Source organism: Bubalus bubalis, chromosome 12, assembly GCF_019923935.1.
Source record: "Bubalus bubalis isolate 160015118507 breed Murrah chromosome 12, NDDB_SH_1, whole genome shotgun sequence".
Taxonomy (NCBI): Eukaryota; Metazoa; Chordata; class Mammalia; order Artiodactyla; family Bovidae; genus Bubalus; species Bubalus bubalis.
The window spans coordinates 45,936,741-45,952,818 of NC_059168.1; the positions used below are offsets into that span (position 1 = coordinate 45,936,741).

At 44.1% G+C, this 16,078-nt stretch overlaps 1 non-coding gene across 1 annotated transcript; it reads right to left on the bottom strand.

The window, feature by feature from the left end:
* Positions 1–11,652: 11,652 nt before the first annotated feature.
* On the bottom strand, positions 11,653–11,726 carry TRNAN-AUU. Its single transcript has one exon. It is a non-coding gene; the product is annotated as a tRNA-Asn (tRNA).
* Between the last annotated feature and the right edge of the window lie 4,352 nt (positions 11,727–16,078).

Below are 16,078 nucleotides of genomic sequence, written 5' to 3' on the forward strand. Positions count from 1 at the left end.
GTTTGGCAGTTTGGCACAATACTGTTTGGACATTTGGATAATGACCGAGCAATTCAAATTCTTAATTTTAGGGATAGATTTAGAGGCTGGTCCTTCCACTGTCAGACTGACATGAAGATTTTTGGTTGTCTGACCTCTCAGCATTCACTTCTTATTCTGGATGTGGCAGCCCCATCTCCTTCTAGGGAAACACACATCCAAGGTCAGGTGGCAAGCAGTCATCACTGGCCAGAGTGTGAGGCCACGCGACTCCATCTGGGCCAATGAGAGTGTCTCTCCTGGACTTTGACTCCTGCATGAGGTGATGGTAGAACCAGAGAAATGTGGCTGGTGTTGACTCATGCTAGAAGGCACCCCGATAGATGTCAGCTCAGTTCTGGCTCCCTGGGTCCCTTACTCTAACCTTTCTACTTTTCGCTTCTTCTGCTTCATTCCACCTTCTCATCAATGCCCTTTTCTGCTGAGGTTGCCAGGTTGGCTCTGTTGCTAGAGACCAGCAAGCCTGAACTTGATCTCTGGCTTCTGCAGGAAGGCTACAACAGTGACCTCAGGAGCCCTTCCCCCAACTCCCCATAGTCTGTATCCACCCAGTTTCTCCTGCTTTGGTCCAGCCTGGTCCACACTCTACCCCTGTTGCCGGCTCCATCCCTCCATCATTCCAGGTTCTTCCTTCCTGCTGTGGACCTGCTTGACCCAACCCATACCTCCCTCACTCCTGCACCCAACCTAGGGGCTATGGTCAGAGCCAGCCTTGACCATTTTCCCCCTTAACCTCTTGTGCCAAGCCCACTTTTGCTCTCCCTCCAAAGCTTCAGTCTCCTGGTGCTCCCCCAGATATCAGGCCATCTAACCCCCAGAGATAGGGCTCAGTTTCTCCTGGACCCTGTGGCTTTTCCCCTGGCCACTGTGGGGACAGATAGCAGGGTCCTCTGGTCTGATTGCATGGGACAGAGGGCAGAACTGAGAAGAAGGAAGATGGAGAGAGAGTGAATCATGGGGAGAGAGAGAGGCCTGTGAAAAGGAAATGAATGCATACATTTTGGTGAGCGCCAGGATTCTGTGATTCGAGGGTGCCAGAAAGCTCTCCTTACTTTAGTACAGTTTTAGCAGCCTGAGTTAGTACAGGATCTTCATGCAAATAAACACAGTAAAATTGCAAACCCATTAAACTCTAGACACTGTTATTTGCATTGGTTTATCAGTAAGACCTAACAAAGAGCCAGCACAAAGAGGGATAAGACAAAGAGGATAAGATGATTTATTTACTTTTGTTTTATTTATTTTGGGCTGTGCTGGGTGATGGTTGCTGTGTGCGGGCTTCTCACTGCAGTGGCTTCTCTTATTGCAGAGCTCAGGTTCTAGGGTGTGCGGACTTCAGTATCTGCAGCATGTAGGCTCGGGCTTAGTGTTCCATTATAGGGATATGCCACATCTGGAAGGGCTGGTGAAAGCCTGGCCTGGGCAGGAAGAAGTGGGGGTGATTTTAAGGAACAGGAGGCAGAAGTGTTTGGGGAGATGGGTTGATGAGAGAGGAAAGTGACTTGGGAGAGGGGAGGAAAGGGTGGAAGCCGGTTGTTGACAAGCTGTTCTCTGGGCTTTGACAGTCTCCAGCTCCGTCTGCAGAATGGGTCCAGGCAGGCAAACAGAGCAACGGCTGTGTGGGGTAACTTGGAAGAGAAGCCGGGTGGAGAAGCCAGAGAGGTAGCCCCTCACCCACCTCTCGTCCCCAAAGTGTCCCGCCTTCCAGCCCAACCAGCGGCTCCGGGGAAACAGACAGTGAGCCCTGTGCAGGCGCTCTGGGTTTTCCTTCCTTCCCGTCTATCCTCCTGCATTTCAGGGAGAGTAAAGACCCAGCCGACCCGCAGAGCATGAAGGCCAATCTGGCTGTAAAGTGTGTGCTCACTCGCTAAGTCGTGTGGGACTCTTTGCAATTCCATGGACTGTAGCCCACCAGTCTCTTCTGTCCATGGGATTTCCCAGGCAAGAATACTGGAGTGGGTTGCCATTTCCTTCTCCAGGGGATCTTCCTGACCCAGGGATTGAACTCGCAGCTCCTGCATTGCAGGCAGATTCTTTACAGCTGAGCCACTGGGGAAGCCCAGGGACTTAAATAGATTCATTTGTTGATATACCTATCTAAGTATTTACACATCTTTATAACAGCGTCATTCGTAAGAGCCAAAAGGTGGAAACATCCAAATATCCATGAACAGATGAATGGATAAACAAAATGTGGCATATCCCTATATCGGAATGCTATTCATCCATACAAAGGGGTGAAATTCCAGCAACTAAAAAGTAAAAATGGGTAGATATAACAAAACAAAAACGGATTCAGAGAAACCAGATTTAGATACAGAGAACAAACAAGCGGTTACTAGTGGGGAGCGGCAAAATAGGGGTAGGGAATTAAGAGGTACAAACTGTTAAGTATGACATAAATAAGATACAAGCATGTTATATATAGCACAGGGAATATAGCCAACATTTTATACTAACTTTAAATGGAGAAAAATCTGTAAAAATATTGACTCATGATATTGTACTCCTGAAACTAATATAATGCTACAGATCCACTTTAGGGGAAAAAAGTGTTATGGTATAAAGTCCTCAGGCTTGGTCATATAAAGTTTTACAGTATAAAAAAGAGGAAAAATTCTGACACATGCTACAATGTGGATGAACCTTGAACAAATTATGAGAGAAATAAGCCAGACATAAAAGGACACATATTGTATGTTTCCATTTACATGCAGTACACAGAATAGGCACATTTGTAAAGACAGAAAACAGGAGCATGGTTTTCAGGGGTTGAGGGCCGGAAGAGGTGAGGAGTTATTGTTTAATGGGTACAGGGTTTCATTTTGGGAAGATGAAGCATTCTGATAATCATGATAATTACATAACACTGTGAATATATTTAATGCCACTGAACTGTACATTTAAAAGTGGAAATTTTATATTATGTGTATTTACCCATAATGAAAACAAAATAATATGTGGAATATTGTTCAGTTGCTAAATCATGTCCAACTCGTTGTGACCCCATGGACTGCAGCATGGTAGGCTTCCCTGTGCTTCACTATCTCCCAGAGTTTGCTCAAACTCATGTCCATTGACTTGGTGATGCCATATAACCATCTCATCCTCTGTCGCCCTCTTCTCCTCCTGCCCTCAATCTTTCCCAGCATCAGGGTCTTTTCCAATGAGCTGGCTCTTCGCATCAGGTGGCCAAAGTGTCGGAGCTTCAGCTTCAGTGTCAGTCCTTCCAATTAATATTCAGAGTTGATTTCCTTTAGGATTGACTGGTTTGATCTTGCTGTCCAAGGGACTGTCAAGAATCTAACACAATCTGTTCAAAAGACTAATGTTTTCTAATCGGTCTTCCCCATCTCTTCTCCTTGTCCCCATTCTTGGTGTCACTCCTGACCCTAACTCATCATTGGCAGATATCACTGGATCCTTCCAGACATATTTTATAGACATGCTTGTCCTTAATCATATTTCAACTTTAAACAAATATAATTACAGTGTTTACTATGCTGCAACTTTTTTCACTTGCTAATATCATAGCCATCTTTTTGGTATTTTAGAAAATTATTTGTTTACTTTTGGCTGCATTGCGTCTTAGTTGTGATGCACAGGCTCTCTAGTTGAGGCACAAGTGCTCAGTAATTGTGGCCCATGGGCTTAGTTGTCCCACAGCACGTGGGATCTTAGTTCCCTGACCATGGAGCAAACCCATGTCCCCTGTGTTGGAGGGTGGATTCTTAACCACTGGACCACCACGGAAGTCTCCCGTCTTTTTGTTTCTGTATAGACTTCATTCTGTAGAGGGTTGCATTTTGGGACACCTCATCATTTAACTAGTTTTCTCTTAGTAAACATTTATTTTGCCCTATAAACTATGCTGCATAAAAATCTTTATAAGGCACATTAATCATCTTTTATATACCTGTGGGAATATATCTGTTGAGTAAATTCCCAGAGAAGGGAATTCTGGGTCAGAGGACATGTGTGTTAAAAGTGTTTATAGATATTACAAAATTATTGTGCAAAAAGCATTCACCTATTTACATTCCTATCTATGGATTCATTGCTCCTCCCTTTGGCCCTTCCTCATTTCCTTCCTTGCCTTTCCCCTCTCTCCCACTCCCTCTTTCCTTTCTTCCACCTAATGAACAGGCAAGCAAAAGCTTTACCTTTTCCATTGTAACATGGCAAGAATAAAAATAAAATATATATTACAATTTCTCATAGCTTGTTGGTCTAGCTGGTTTTCTGGCATCCAACTCTCGGCTATATTCATCTTTTTGCTTTAATTCACATCATGTTACTACTGTAGGACTTAAGATATCTTGAAATGTTTGGGGCTTGTGCATTCCTTTTGTCTTGCTGATGCAAGTTTTTATTTAAAATTTTTATTGGAGTATAATTGTTTTACAATATTGTGTTAGTTTTTACTGTACAGCAAAGTGAATCAGCTTTATGTATACATAAAGTGTACATAGAGTGAGTGAAAGTCGTTCAGTCATGTCCAACTCTTTGCGACCCCATGGACTATACAACTCTTGGAATTCTCCAGGCCAGAATACTGGAGCGGGTAGCCTTTCCCTTCTCCAGGGGATCTTCCCAACCCAGGGATCGAACCCAGGTCTCCCGCATTACTGGCAAATTCTTTACCATATGAACCACCAGGGAAGCCCCTCTTTTTTTGGATTTCCTTTCCATTTAGGTGACCACAGAGCACTGAGTAGAGTTCCCTGTGTTCTACAGTAGATTCTTATAAAGTTTAAAATACATCTTTCATCCTAAACAATGACTGCTTTGCTCAGGATATAATTTATTTTTATTTTATTTTTGGCTGCGTGGGGTCTTCGTTGCTGTGCCCAGGCTTTTTCTATTTGCAGCGAGTGGGGGCTACTCTCTTGTTGCGGTGCTGGGGCTCTAGGCACTCAGGCTCAGTAGCTGCGGTTCTTTAGAGTGAGAGCTCTAGAATGCTGGCTCAGTGGTTGTGGCCCATGGGATTACTTGCTCTGAGGCATGTGAGATCTTTCCAGATCAGGGATCAAACCCATGTCCCTTGCACTGGCAGGAGGATTCTTAACCATTGGACCACCGAGGGCGTTCACTCGGGGTATAATTTTTGTTTGGACTTACAATCACACCTTCTTTGTACGAAAATTGCCCTTTAAAACTATTTAGAATAGTTTTAAATTTAATTTTATGAATAAGTGATACATTTACATGGCTCATAATCCAAAAATATAAGTCGGTGTTAAAAGTCTGTCTTTGTTCCTTATTTTGCATCTGCTATTTCTACCACCTTTCCTATCCTCTGAAACCTTGTGTTTAGTTTCTTATATATCCTTCCAGTGTTTCTTTATGAAAATACAAGGAAATAAATATAGATTCTTATCCCTCTCTTTTTACACAGAATATAGTTTATTATTTCTGCAACATTTTTTCCCTGCTAGTTATTGGCATACCTTGGAGAAGATGGAGAGTTTTCTCATTCGTTTTCATGGTTGTGTATGTATATATGATATTCTATTATGGAGGGACCTTATTTATTTAACTAGTCCTCTATTGATGAGTTTCTCCGATTTAGACTGAGTGGCTGAAATGATACACAATGTGGCAGTGTGGTCCATGCCCGTGCCCAGGTGGCCGTTTGGATGTATACAGGCCAATCTGCAGTGTCAGAGTGGAACTGCTGGGTCAAAAGAGTTCTCTTAATTTTGAAGATGCTGCCAAATTGCCTTCCCAGAGGGGCTGTACCCATTTACAGCATTGTGAAGGATGTGTGAAGTTTCCTCTTTCTCCACAACCTCACCAATTGCATGTATTATCAACTTGTTGGAGTTTTGCCAATCCAATAGGTGAAAATTGATGTCTGTAGCTTTAATTTGCACTTCTCTTGTGAGTGAGTTTGATGATCTTTTAAATCTAATTTAAAAAATTTATTATTATTTACTGAAGTATAGTTGATTTGAATATTACATTGACAATCTTTTTTTTTTTTTTTTTACATTTGAAAGTCATTTGTATTTCTGTTCTTTGAAGTATTTGCTCATTTTTCTCTTTGGGGTTATTGATAGTCTTCTAGAAGCTCTTTCTGTATTAGGGAGGTTTGACCTTTGTCTGTGATATGAATTGCAAGCCTCCTTCCCTACAGTTTGCCATGTGTCTTTTGGCTTCCCGCATGGTGTATTTTATTGTGGCTTTTTTTTTTTTTTTTTTGGTCATTGCTTTAATTTAAAATTTTTTTGGAAATAATTTTAAACTTCAAGTTACAAAGGTAATATGGAGACATTCTTATGCGTGTTTCCCAGCTTCTTCCAATACTGACTTCTTTCATAATCATTATATAATTACTGAACCCAGAAAATTTATATTGACCAACTACTGTTAACAAGTCTATGGAGTTTATTCAGGCTTTCCTAGTTTCTCACCTAATGTTCTTGTTCTGTGGCTTTGTAGTGTATTTCTTTTTAGCACTGAATAATATTCCTTTGTCTGGACAAAGGAAGAGACTGTTTATCTGTTCATGTACTGAAGGACCTCTTGGTTGCTTCCAAGTATTGGCAATTATAAAAAAAGCTGTAATGCACATCCATGTGCAGGTTTCGGTGTGGACACAAATGTTCAATTCATTTGGGCAAACACTAAGAAGCATGATTCCTGGATTGTATGCTAAGTATGTTTAGTTTTACACAAAACTGACAAACTGTCTTCTGAAGTGGCTGTACCATGTGGCATTCCCACCAGCAATGAATGAGAGTTCCCTCTGCTCCACAACCTTGCCAGCATTCGGTGGTATTAGTGTTTTGGATTTTGGTCATTCTATTTGATGTGTAGTCATATCTCTTTGTTTTATTTATTTATTATAATTTTTGGCTGCATCACATGGCCTGTGGGGGTCTTAGTTCCCTAACCAGGGATCAGACCTGGGCCCCCAGCAGTGGATCCTAATCACTGGACTGCTATGGAAGTCCCTTTTCTTGTTGTTTTAATTTGCAATTCTTCATGACATATCAGAATTGCAAATTAAAACAGCAACAACAAAAAAGGGACAGTTAGAACCAGACATGGACAGTTAGAACTGGACTTGGAACAATGGACTGGTTCAAAATTGGGAAAGGAGTACTTCAAGGCTATATATTATCACCCTGCTTATTTAACTTCTATGCAGAGTACATCACTCTAAATGCCAGGCTGGATGAAGCACAAGGTGGAATCAAGATTGCTGGGAGAAATATCAATAACCTCAGATATGCAGATGATACCACCCTTATGGCAGAAAGCAAAGAGGAACTAAAGAAACTCTTGATGAAGGTGAAAGAGGAGAGTGAAAAAGCTGGCTTAAAACTCAACATTGAAAAAAAAGGAAGATCATGGCATCTGATCCCTTCACTTCATGGCAAATAGATGGGGAAACAAAGGAAACAGTGACAGACTTTATTTTCTTGGGCTCTGAAATCATTGCAGATGGTGACTACAGCCATGGAATTAAAAGATGCTTGATCCTTGGAAGAAAAGCTATGACAAACCTAGACAGCATATTAAAAAGCAGAGACATTACTTTGCCAACACAGGTCCATCCAGTCATGTGGACTGAATGTGAGAGCTGCACTGTAAAGAAGGCTGAGAGCCAAAGAATTGATGCTTTGAACTGTGTGGTGCTGAAGAAGACTCGTGAGAGTCCCTTGGACTGCAAGGAGATCAAAGCAGTCAAGAAAATCAATCCTGAATATTCACTGGAGGGACTGATGCTGAAGCTGAAGCTCCAATACTTTGGCCACCTGATGTGAAGAACTGACTCATAGGAAAAGACCCCGATGCTGGGAAAGATTGAGGGCAGGAGGAGGAGACAACTGGGGATGAGATGGTTGGATGGCATCACTGACTCAATGGACATGAGTTTAAGCAAACTCCAGGAGACAGCGAAGGACAGAGAAGCCTGATGTGCTGCAGTCCATGGGGTCGCAAAGAGTTGGATATGACTTTGCAACTGAACAACAAGAAGCTTGGTTTGGACTCCAAAGTCCATGCCTTCTAGAAAGCTGAAGTACTCCCCAGGATCTCCATTGTTTCTCTGGAAATTATATTCTCATATTATCTCTGATGTAAGCTATTGTTTCTATGGATGCTGCCCTGTTCCATGGTTCCAGATGGTAAATTTCAGCCCTTTAGGTATCTACAAAGGGACTAGCTTGCACCAAGCATGTGCGGTAGGGGGGGCTTTACAGAAGATTTTGAGCAGACATGGGGATGTCAGGAGGACAGAGCATGGGTTAGGGCAGCCGGTGGCACACAGGCAGCTCCGTCGTTAGAGAGTCCTGACTTGGGGGCACCACTAGCTTCCTTCACACACTTTATTGCCTTCCTTCTATTACCTTTTCTCCCTATCTCTCTAGCTCCCTCCTGGGTGCAAGACTCCTGACTCCTGCAAGAGAATTATCCCCATCCTTCAACCTCACCTTGCTCCAAGGGGCTTAGCTGGCCGCCCATAACAGAGCATGACCTGCACAACTAGATTCAGGGGCCTGTTGCTATTTGCTTTTCTGGATTTTCCAGTGCTTTCTGGGAACTCTGCTCTCTAAAACTGAGGTATGGGAATTAGGGCATTTCCTGGTGTGGGAGAGATGAAGGAAGAACAGATGGGGAGTCCGTGTGACATGTGTGGGAGCAGATTGAGAAAGGACAATTTTAAAAGATTCTAATTAAAAAAAATCTGGAGGGACTTCCCTGGTGGTCCAGTGGTTAAGACTCTGCGCTGCCAATGCAGGGGGTGTGATTAGATTCCTGGTTGGGCAACTAGGATCCCCCATGCCATGCAATATAGCCAGAAGATTTTTTTAAAAAGTTTGGAGACGGGGAGGCAATATAAACACAAGGAAAAAAAATCAAATTGTAAATAAGAGTATATAGTGAAGAGTCTCCCCTCTCCACTCTCAGTCCTTTAGTTCACTTTCTTAAAATAACCACTGCTACTGGCTTCTTATTGACTTTTGGGAAATGTTTTGTGCATATATAAGCATAAATTGTATGTATTAAGTGTAAGCATGCTCCCTCTTTAAAAAAGAAATAGTAGCCTGTTATACATAAGGCTTTTCTTTTAACTTTTGAAAATATAACAGTATATCTTTACTATTTTTAATGGAGCCACTTATAAGTATATTATATAAATACACACACATACAAGCACATATATATTTTCTTGTATTTGAAACCTAGGTGACCCCCTTCATGCACCACCGGTGATGCTTTCTAGGGCATGGGAGTTTCCACAGGGAGAGGGATTCTGGTTGCCAAACATTCCTTTTTTGTTTTTGGCCACACTGCCTGGCTTTTGGGGATCTTAGTTCCCCAGCTGGGGTTGAACCTGGGTCCCTGGCACTGGAGGCGTGGAGTCTTAATCACTGAACCACTGGGGAAATTCCCTGCGAAACATTCTGGAGGTCACATCCCAGGATGTGATGGCAAGCTGGGAGCATTGTTTCTGAGAGCTCAGAGCTGTGGTTGGCTTTATAATTTTTATTTTTAAATTTTCTTGGCTGTGCCACACAGCACGATTTACGCTTTGGTCCCCTGGCCATGAGGCATGTGGGTGCCTAGATCCCCCACCAGGGATTGAACCTGTGCCCCTTGCATTGGAAGTTCGAAGTCTTAACCACTGGACTGCCAGGGAAGTCCCTGGTCAGTTGTATTCTTGCTCCCAGTTATTTCCTGTCTACTCTGCAGAGGGTTCTGCACACTTGGATGTGAGCTGTGTCCCCGTGGGAGGAATATATTGGTATTTCTTCCTCTCACTGGCTCTGGATTGATCACCTTCCTGGGCTAACAGAAGTGAGAGTGATGCTCACCATGTCTATGTCAAAGCCTCAAAAGCCAAGGTGGGCTTCTTTGTTCTGCCTCTTTGTCCTTGACCATGAGAATGGAGTCAGGGGTGGCTCCTTCAGCCTGGGTCCTGGAACAAGATGGCATATGGAAGACAGCCACAGTTGAGTCACATCTGGTGAGTAATTCGGGCAAGAGGGAAAGCTTCCTCATTGTAAGTCCCTAAAATTCTAGGACTGTTTGTTACAGCAGCCTCACCTAGTGAAAGCTGACTTACGCCAGGATTGTGCTTTGTTACAAAATCCAGGTGACTCTGAGGAAATGATACCTGCTGACACTGGCCTCTGGGTTGGATCTGAGTCTACCACCACTTAATAAAGGAGTTCTGGTTGTTATTACAAGAATCAAGACATGCCACAGGCACAATGATGGCTCTAACTTTGCTCATAGCAGTGCCAATGGCTTCAAACGTTCAGAAAGCCCTTTGGTCATGTATAATGAGGGTCCTAAATAAATTTTACTTCTGGAAATCTAGCCCAAGAAAAAAATTCGAGATATACACAGAGGTCTACTATAAAGTTATTTGAAAAACTGGAAACAATGTCAATAGCCCATCACAAGGGAAGAGTCTATACATTACTCTATATGATGGACACTATGCACTCATTAAAAATCAAGTAGCTGTGGACTTCCTGGCAGTCCAGTGGTTGGGACTTTGCCTTCCAATGCAGGGGGTGTGGGCTCAATCCCTGCTCAGGGAGCTAGGATCCCACATACCTCAGGATTAAGGGACCACAACATAAATCGGAAGCAGTCTCATAACAAAATCAATAAACACTTTAAAAATGGTTCACACACACAAAAATCTAAAACTAAATCAAGTAGCTGAATATTTAATGAGACAGAGGAGATGTTTGTATTTTAGTACTGAGTGAAAGAAACAAGATAGGAAACTATATCCCTATGACAATTCTAACAAATTTAGGATCACACTGTTTATTTTTGTCTCTTTTTTTCACTTACATTATGTGAATACATATTCCCCCCAAAAGTCAAACATGTAAATATTTCCATACCCATGAGGAAATAAGGAAAAACAGTGGCTATCTCTGGGTATCATTTTCTTGTCTGTATTTTCTGTATTTTCCAAACGTGCTCTGATGAATATGTGCTAGTTTTATAATCAGAAGTAAGTAACTGCTGTTTAAAAATAAGAATTATTCCGGTCACTTCTAGGGCTGTGCCTTTGCGCTGTGGCTGCCCAGAGGCCTTAATTGGGGCTCCTCATCTAAGAATAAGCCTGTGTGTTTAATTAGGTCACTCTCCTGCCGACCTAGAATCTTTGCACAGGGCTTAGCTTGTGCTGCCCGAACTCCTGGGATGCACCCTGCCTGAACTTGGAGCCTCACAGCCAGGAGCTGGGTTGCTGCCTGCCTTTAGCTTAGTCTGAATTTGAGAAATGTATGATGCCTGTCTAACGTATCTTCCTTAAAAATTAACTGGGACCTAGTTATTTTATTGAAGAGAAAATGAAGACTCAGGAAGTAAGTGTCCTACCCGTTTTTGAAAGAAAGTGAAAGTATGAAAGTGAAGTTGCTCAGTCGTTCCGACTCTTTGCGACCCCATGAATTATACAGTCCATGGAATTCTCCAGGTCAGAATACCGGAGTGGGTAGCCTTTCCCTACTCCAGGGGATCTTCCCAACCCAGCGATCAAACCCAGGTCTCCCTCATGGCAGGCAAATTCTTTACCAGCTGAGCCACAAGGTAAGCCCAACAGTTGAGACGTGGCTAGAGTCCAAGCCAATTCGTCCCTGGGTGGGCTCGAACCACGAACCTTTTGATTAATAGCCAAATGCGCTAACCGATTGCGCCACAGAGACTATCCATTTTTGGATGGATATAATCTTGGCTTCCCAGGTGGTTCAGTGATAAAGAACCACTACCAAGCAGGTTTGATCCCTGAGTTAGGAGGATCCCCTGGAAAAGGGCATGGCAACCTACTTCAGTATTCTTGCCTGGAGAATCCCATGGACAGAGGAGCCTGGTGGGCTACAGTCCATGGGGTCAAAGAGAGTTGGACACAACTTAGTGACTAAAACAACAGTCTTGGCTGAGGATAACTGCTGTGTCTGGCAGCTATTGTTCATGGTCCCCTGTGGCCTGCAGGGTCTGTCCTGGGTCACGTACATGGAGGTCCCGAGAGACTGGTGAGCAGACAGGGGACATTGAATGTGCCTGAGAGCCAGAAGTCCCTTAGAGAGGAGCTCAGTTCAGAGGAAAAGGAGCCCAGTGTGACCAGGCTGGTCCTAGAGGACCTCAGCTGTCAGTGGGCCAGCCAGGGCTACTCCACTGATATAGTGTCACTAAAGCCTTTATCCAGGTTTGGTCCTTGTGAGAGTGTGCCACGTGGTGTGCGGTGTGTGTGTGCATTGTGTGTGTGGGGAGGTGTCCACAGTGTTGCCCAACAGAAGCTTCAGTGGATTTGGGGGCCAGACCTCTGCCAGACAGGGACAAAGCAGCTGGAACTGATAGTTTCATTGAATAAACCATTAATAATACGGTTTTTCCTGTGGTCATGTATGGATGTGAGAGTTGGACTGTGAAGAAGGCTGAGCACCGAAGAATTGATGCTTTTGAACTATGGTGTTGGAGAAGACTCTTGAGAGTCCCTTGGACTGCAAGGAGATCCAACCAGTCCATTCTGAAGGAGATCAGCCCCGGGATTTCTTTGGAAGGAACGATGCTAAAGCTGAAACTCCAGCACTTTGGCCACCTCATGCGAAGAGTTGACTCATTGGAAAAGACTCTGATGCTGGGAGGGATTGGGGGCAAGAGGAGAAGGGGACGACAGAGGATGAGATGGCTGGATGGCATCACCGACTCGATGGATGTGAGTCTGAGTGAACTCTGGGAGATGGTGATGGACAGGGAGGCCTGGCGTGCTGCGATTCATGGGGTTGCAAAGAGTCGGACACGACTGAGCGACTGAACTGAACTGAACTGAATACAGTGCCACCCACTTTGCAAAGTAGGTTTTCATAGTCGTTTCACATCATGTCACTGTTTTATTTTTTGCTTTTGTTTTTTGTAAATTTTTGTTTATGCCACAGGGCATGTGGGATCTTGGGATCTTAGCTCCCCAACCGGGAATCAACCCCATGCCCCCTGCATTTGACTCTCAGAGTCTTAGGCACTGGGCCACCTGGGAAGTCCCTACAATCATGTCACTGTTGAGGGGCTCAGTTGTCCAGGGGGCATGTGGTTCCCTCCCTTCTCAGACTCCATCAGCCTCCCTGGGATCTGCTTCAGCCCTGGATTGCAGGGCCTGGTCCTCTCCTACACTGCTTCTCATCTGAAACCCTCAAGTCCATCATCCTTAACTTTTTTCCTTGAGGTGTAATGTACAGACAGTAAAATACATGAGTTCCTTCTCTTTTTAAAATTTTTATTTATTTATTTATTCCTGGCTGCTCTGGGTCTTTGTTGCTGCACTCCGGCTTTCTTTAGTTTCTGCAGCTGGGGCCCACTCTCAAGTTGCAGTGCATGGGCTTCCCTTTACACTAGCCTTTCCTGCTGCAGAGCACAGGCTCTAGGTGCACAGGCTCCAGTAGTTGTGGAGCACGGGCCTAGCTGCCCCAGGGCATGTGGAATCCTCCTGCCCCAGGGATCAAAACTGTGTCCCCTGCATTGGCAGGCAGATTTTTATCCAGTGCACCACCAGAGGAGTCCCAATACATGAGTTCTTATGCTTGATATTGTGTCCGTGAAATTCCCAAGTTATTGTGGGCAATACAGTTTATTCTCCTTCTAACCCCATTGGATGGATAAGTCACTGTTTATTTATCTCTTCTGGTCTTGATGGGCCTTCGTGTTGTTTCCAGCTTGGGGATTATTGTGAATAAAGATGCCACAAACATTGTTATACATGTCTTTCAGTGGATGCCATGTGAAATTTTTTTTATTGGAGTATAATTGCTTTACTATGTTGTATTAGTTTCTACTATACAGTGAAGTGAATCAGCTACTGCTGTTGTTCAGCCATTCCTTTGTGTCTGACTCTTTGGACCCCATGGACAGCAGCATGCCAGGCTTCCCTGTCTCACAGTTATATGTATACATATATCTACTTCCTCTTGGACTTCTCTCCCACCCCCATCCCACCCCTCTAGGTCATCACAGAGCACAGAGCTGGGCACTCTGGGCTATACAACAGCTTCCCACTAGCTATCTATTTTACACATGGTAATGTCTAAATGAGTTTCCCTAGTGGCTCAGATGGCAAAGAATCTGCCTGCAATGCAGGAGACCTGGGTTTAGTCTCTGTGTTGGGAAGATCCCCTGGAGGAGGGCATGACAACCCACTCCAGTATTCTTGCCTGGAGAATCCAATGGCCAGAGGAGCCTGGTGGGCTACAGTCTATGGGATTGCAAAGAGTTGGACATAACTGAGCGACTAAGCATGCACGCAGTGTCTATGTGTAAATGCTCATCTCCCAGCTCATCCCACCTTCCCCTCGTCCACATATTTGTTCTCTACATCTGTGTCATTATTCCTGCCCTGCAAATAGGTTCATCTGTACCATTTTTCTAGATTCTGCACATTATGCGTTAATACACAATATTTGTTTTTCTTTTTCTGACTTACTTCACTCTGTATGACAGACTCCAGGTCCATCCACATCTCTACAAATGACCCAATTTCATTTCTTTTAATAGCTGAGTGATATTCCATTGTACATATGTACCACATCTTCTTTATCCGTTCATCTGTCAATGGACACCCAGGTTGCTACCATGTCTTGGCTATTGTAAATAGTGCTGCAGTGTCTTTGAACTCACTTCCTGTCCTTCATCTTCTCTGTCACTCATCGAGACCCCAGGTCCTGCAGCCCCACCATCAGTCTAATTCTGTAACCCAATCTCATTGCTTTTTTGGCCAGATCAGATCAGATCAGATCAGTCGCTCAGTCATGTCCGACTCTTTGCAACCCCATGAATCGTAGCACGCCAGGCCTCCCTGTCCATCACCAACTCCCAGAGTTCACTCAGACTCATGTCCATCGAGTCAGTGATGCCATCCAGCCATCTCATCCTCTGTCGTCCCCTTCTCCTCTTGCTCCCAATCCCTCGCAGCGTCAGAGTCTTTTCCAATGAGTCAACTCTTCGCATGAGGTGGCCAAAGTGCTGGAGTTTCAGCTTTAGCATCATTACTTCCAAAGAAATCCCAAGGCTGATCTCCTTCAGAATGGACTGGTTGGATCTCCTTGCAGTCCAAGGGACTCTCAAGAGTCTTCTCCAACACCATAGTTCAAAAGCATCAATTCTTCGGCGCTCAGCCTTCTTCACAGTCCAACTCTCACATCCATACATGACCACTGGAAAAACCATAGCCTTGACTAGATGAACCTTTGTTGGCAAAGTAATGTCTCTGCTTTTGAATATGCTATCTAGGTTGGTCATAACCTTCCTTCCAAGGAGTAAGCGTCTTTTAATTTCATGGCTGCAGTCACCATCTGCAGTGATTTTGGAGCCCAGAAAAATAAAGTCTGACACTGTTTCCCCATCTATTTCCCATGAAGTGATGGGACCACAACAAAGATGCCATGATCTTTGTTTTCTGAATGTTGAGCTTTAAGCCAACTTTTTCACTCTCCACTTTCACTTTCATCAAGAGGCTTTTGAGTTCCTCTTCACTTTCTGCCATAAGGGTGGTGTCATCTGCATATCTGAGGTTACTGATATTTCTCCTGGCAATCTTGATTCCAGCTTGTGTTTCTTCCAGTCCAGCGTTTCTCATGATGTACTCTGCATATAAGTTAAATAAACAGGGTGACAATATACAGCCTTGACGTACTCCTTTTCCTATTTGGAACCAGTCTGTTGTTCCATGTCCAGTTGGTTCCTGCAAAAGGAGGTCTTCACCTGTGGCTCCCCCTTCCCTGCCCTCTGCCCCCATTCTACTGCTACTACCTCTTGCCACTGATATCCCACAGGGTCCAAGTCTCCAGTCCTGTGACCTTGGGCCTCTTCTGACCCTGGTTTTTCTGTAGCACTGTCACTGCTCATGGTTCCTTCTTTCCTCCTGGGGTTGCTGGGACAGCCCTTCCTCCTACTTCTTCCCTGTAAATCTGGCTGCTCCCTCTCAGCTTCTTTTGCTGAGTCCTCTCCTGCCTCGGCCCCCACATGGTTGTTGCCAGGACTCTGTGCTCAGCTTTCTTCTGCTCCTGTCTCT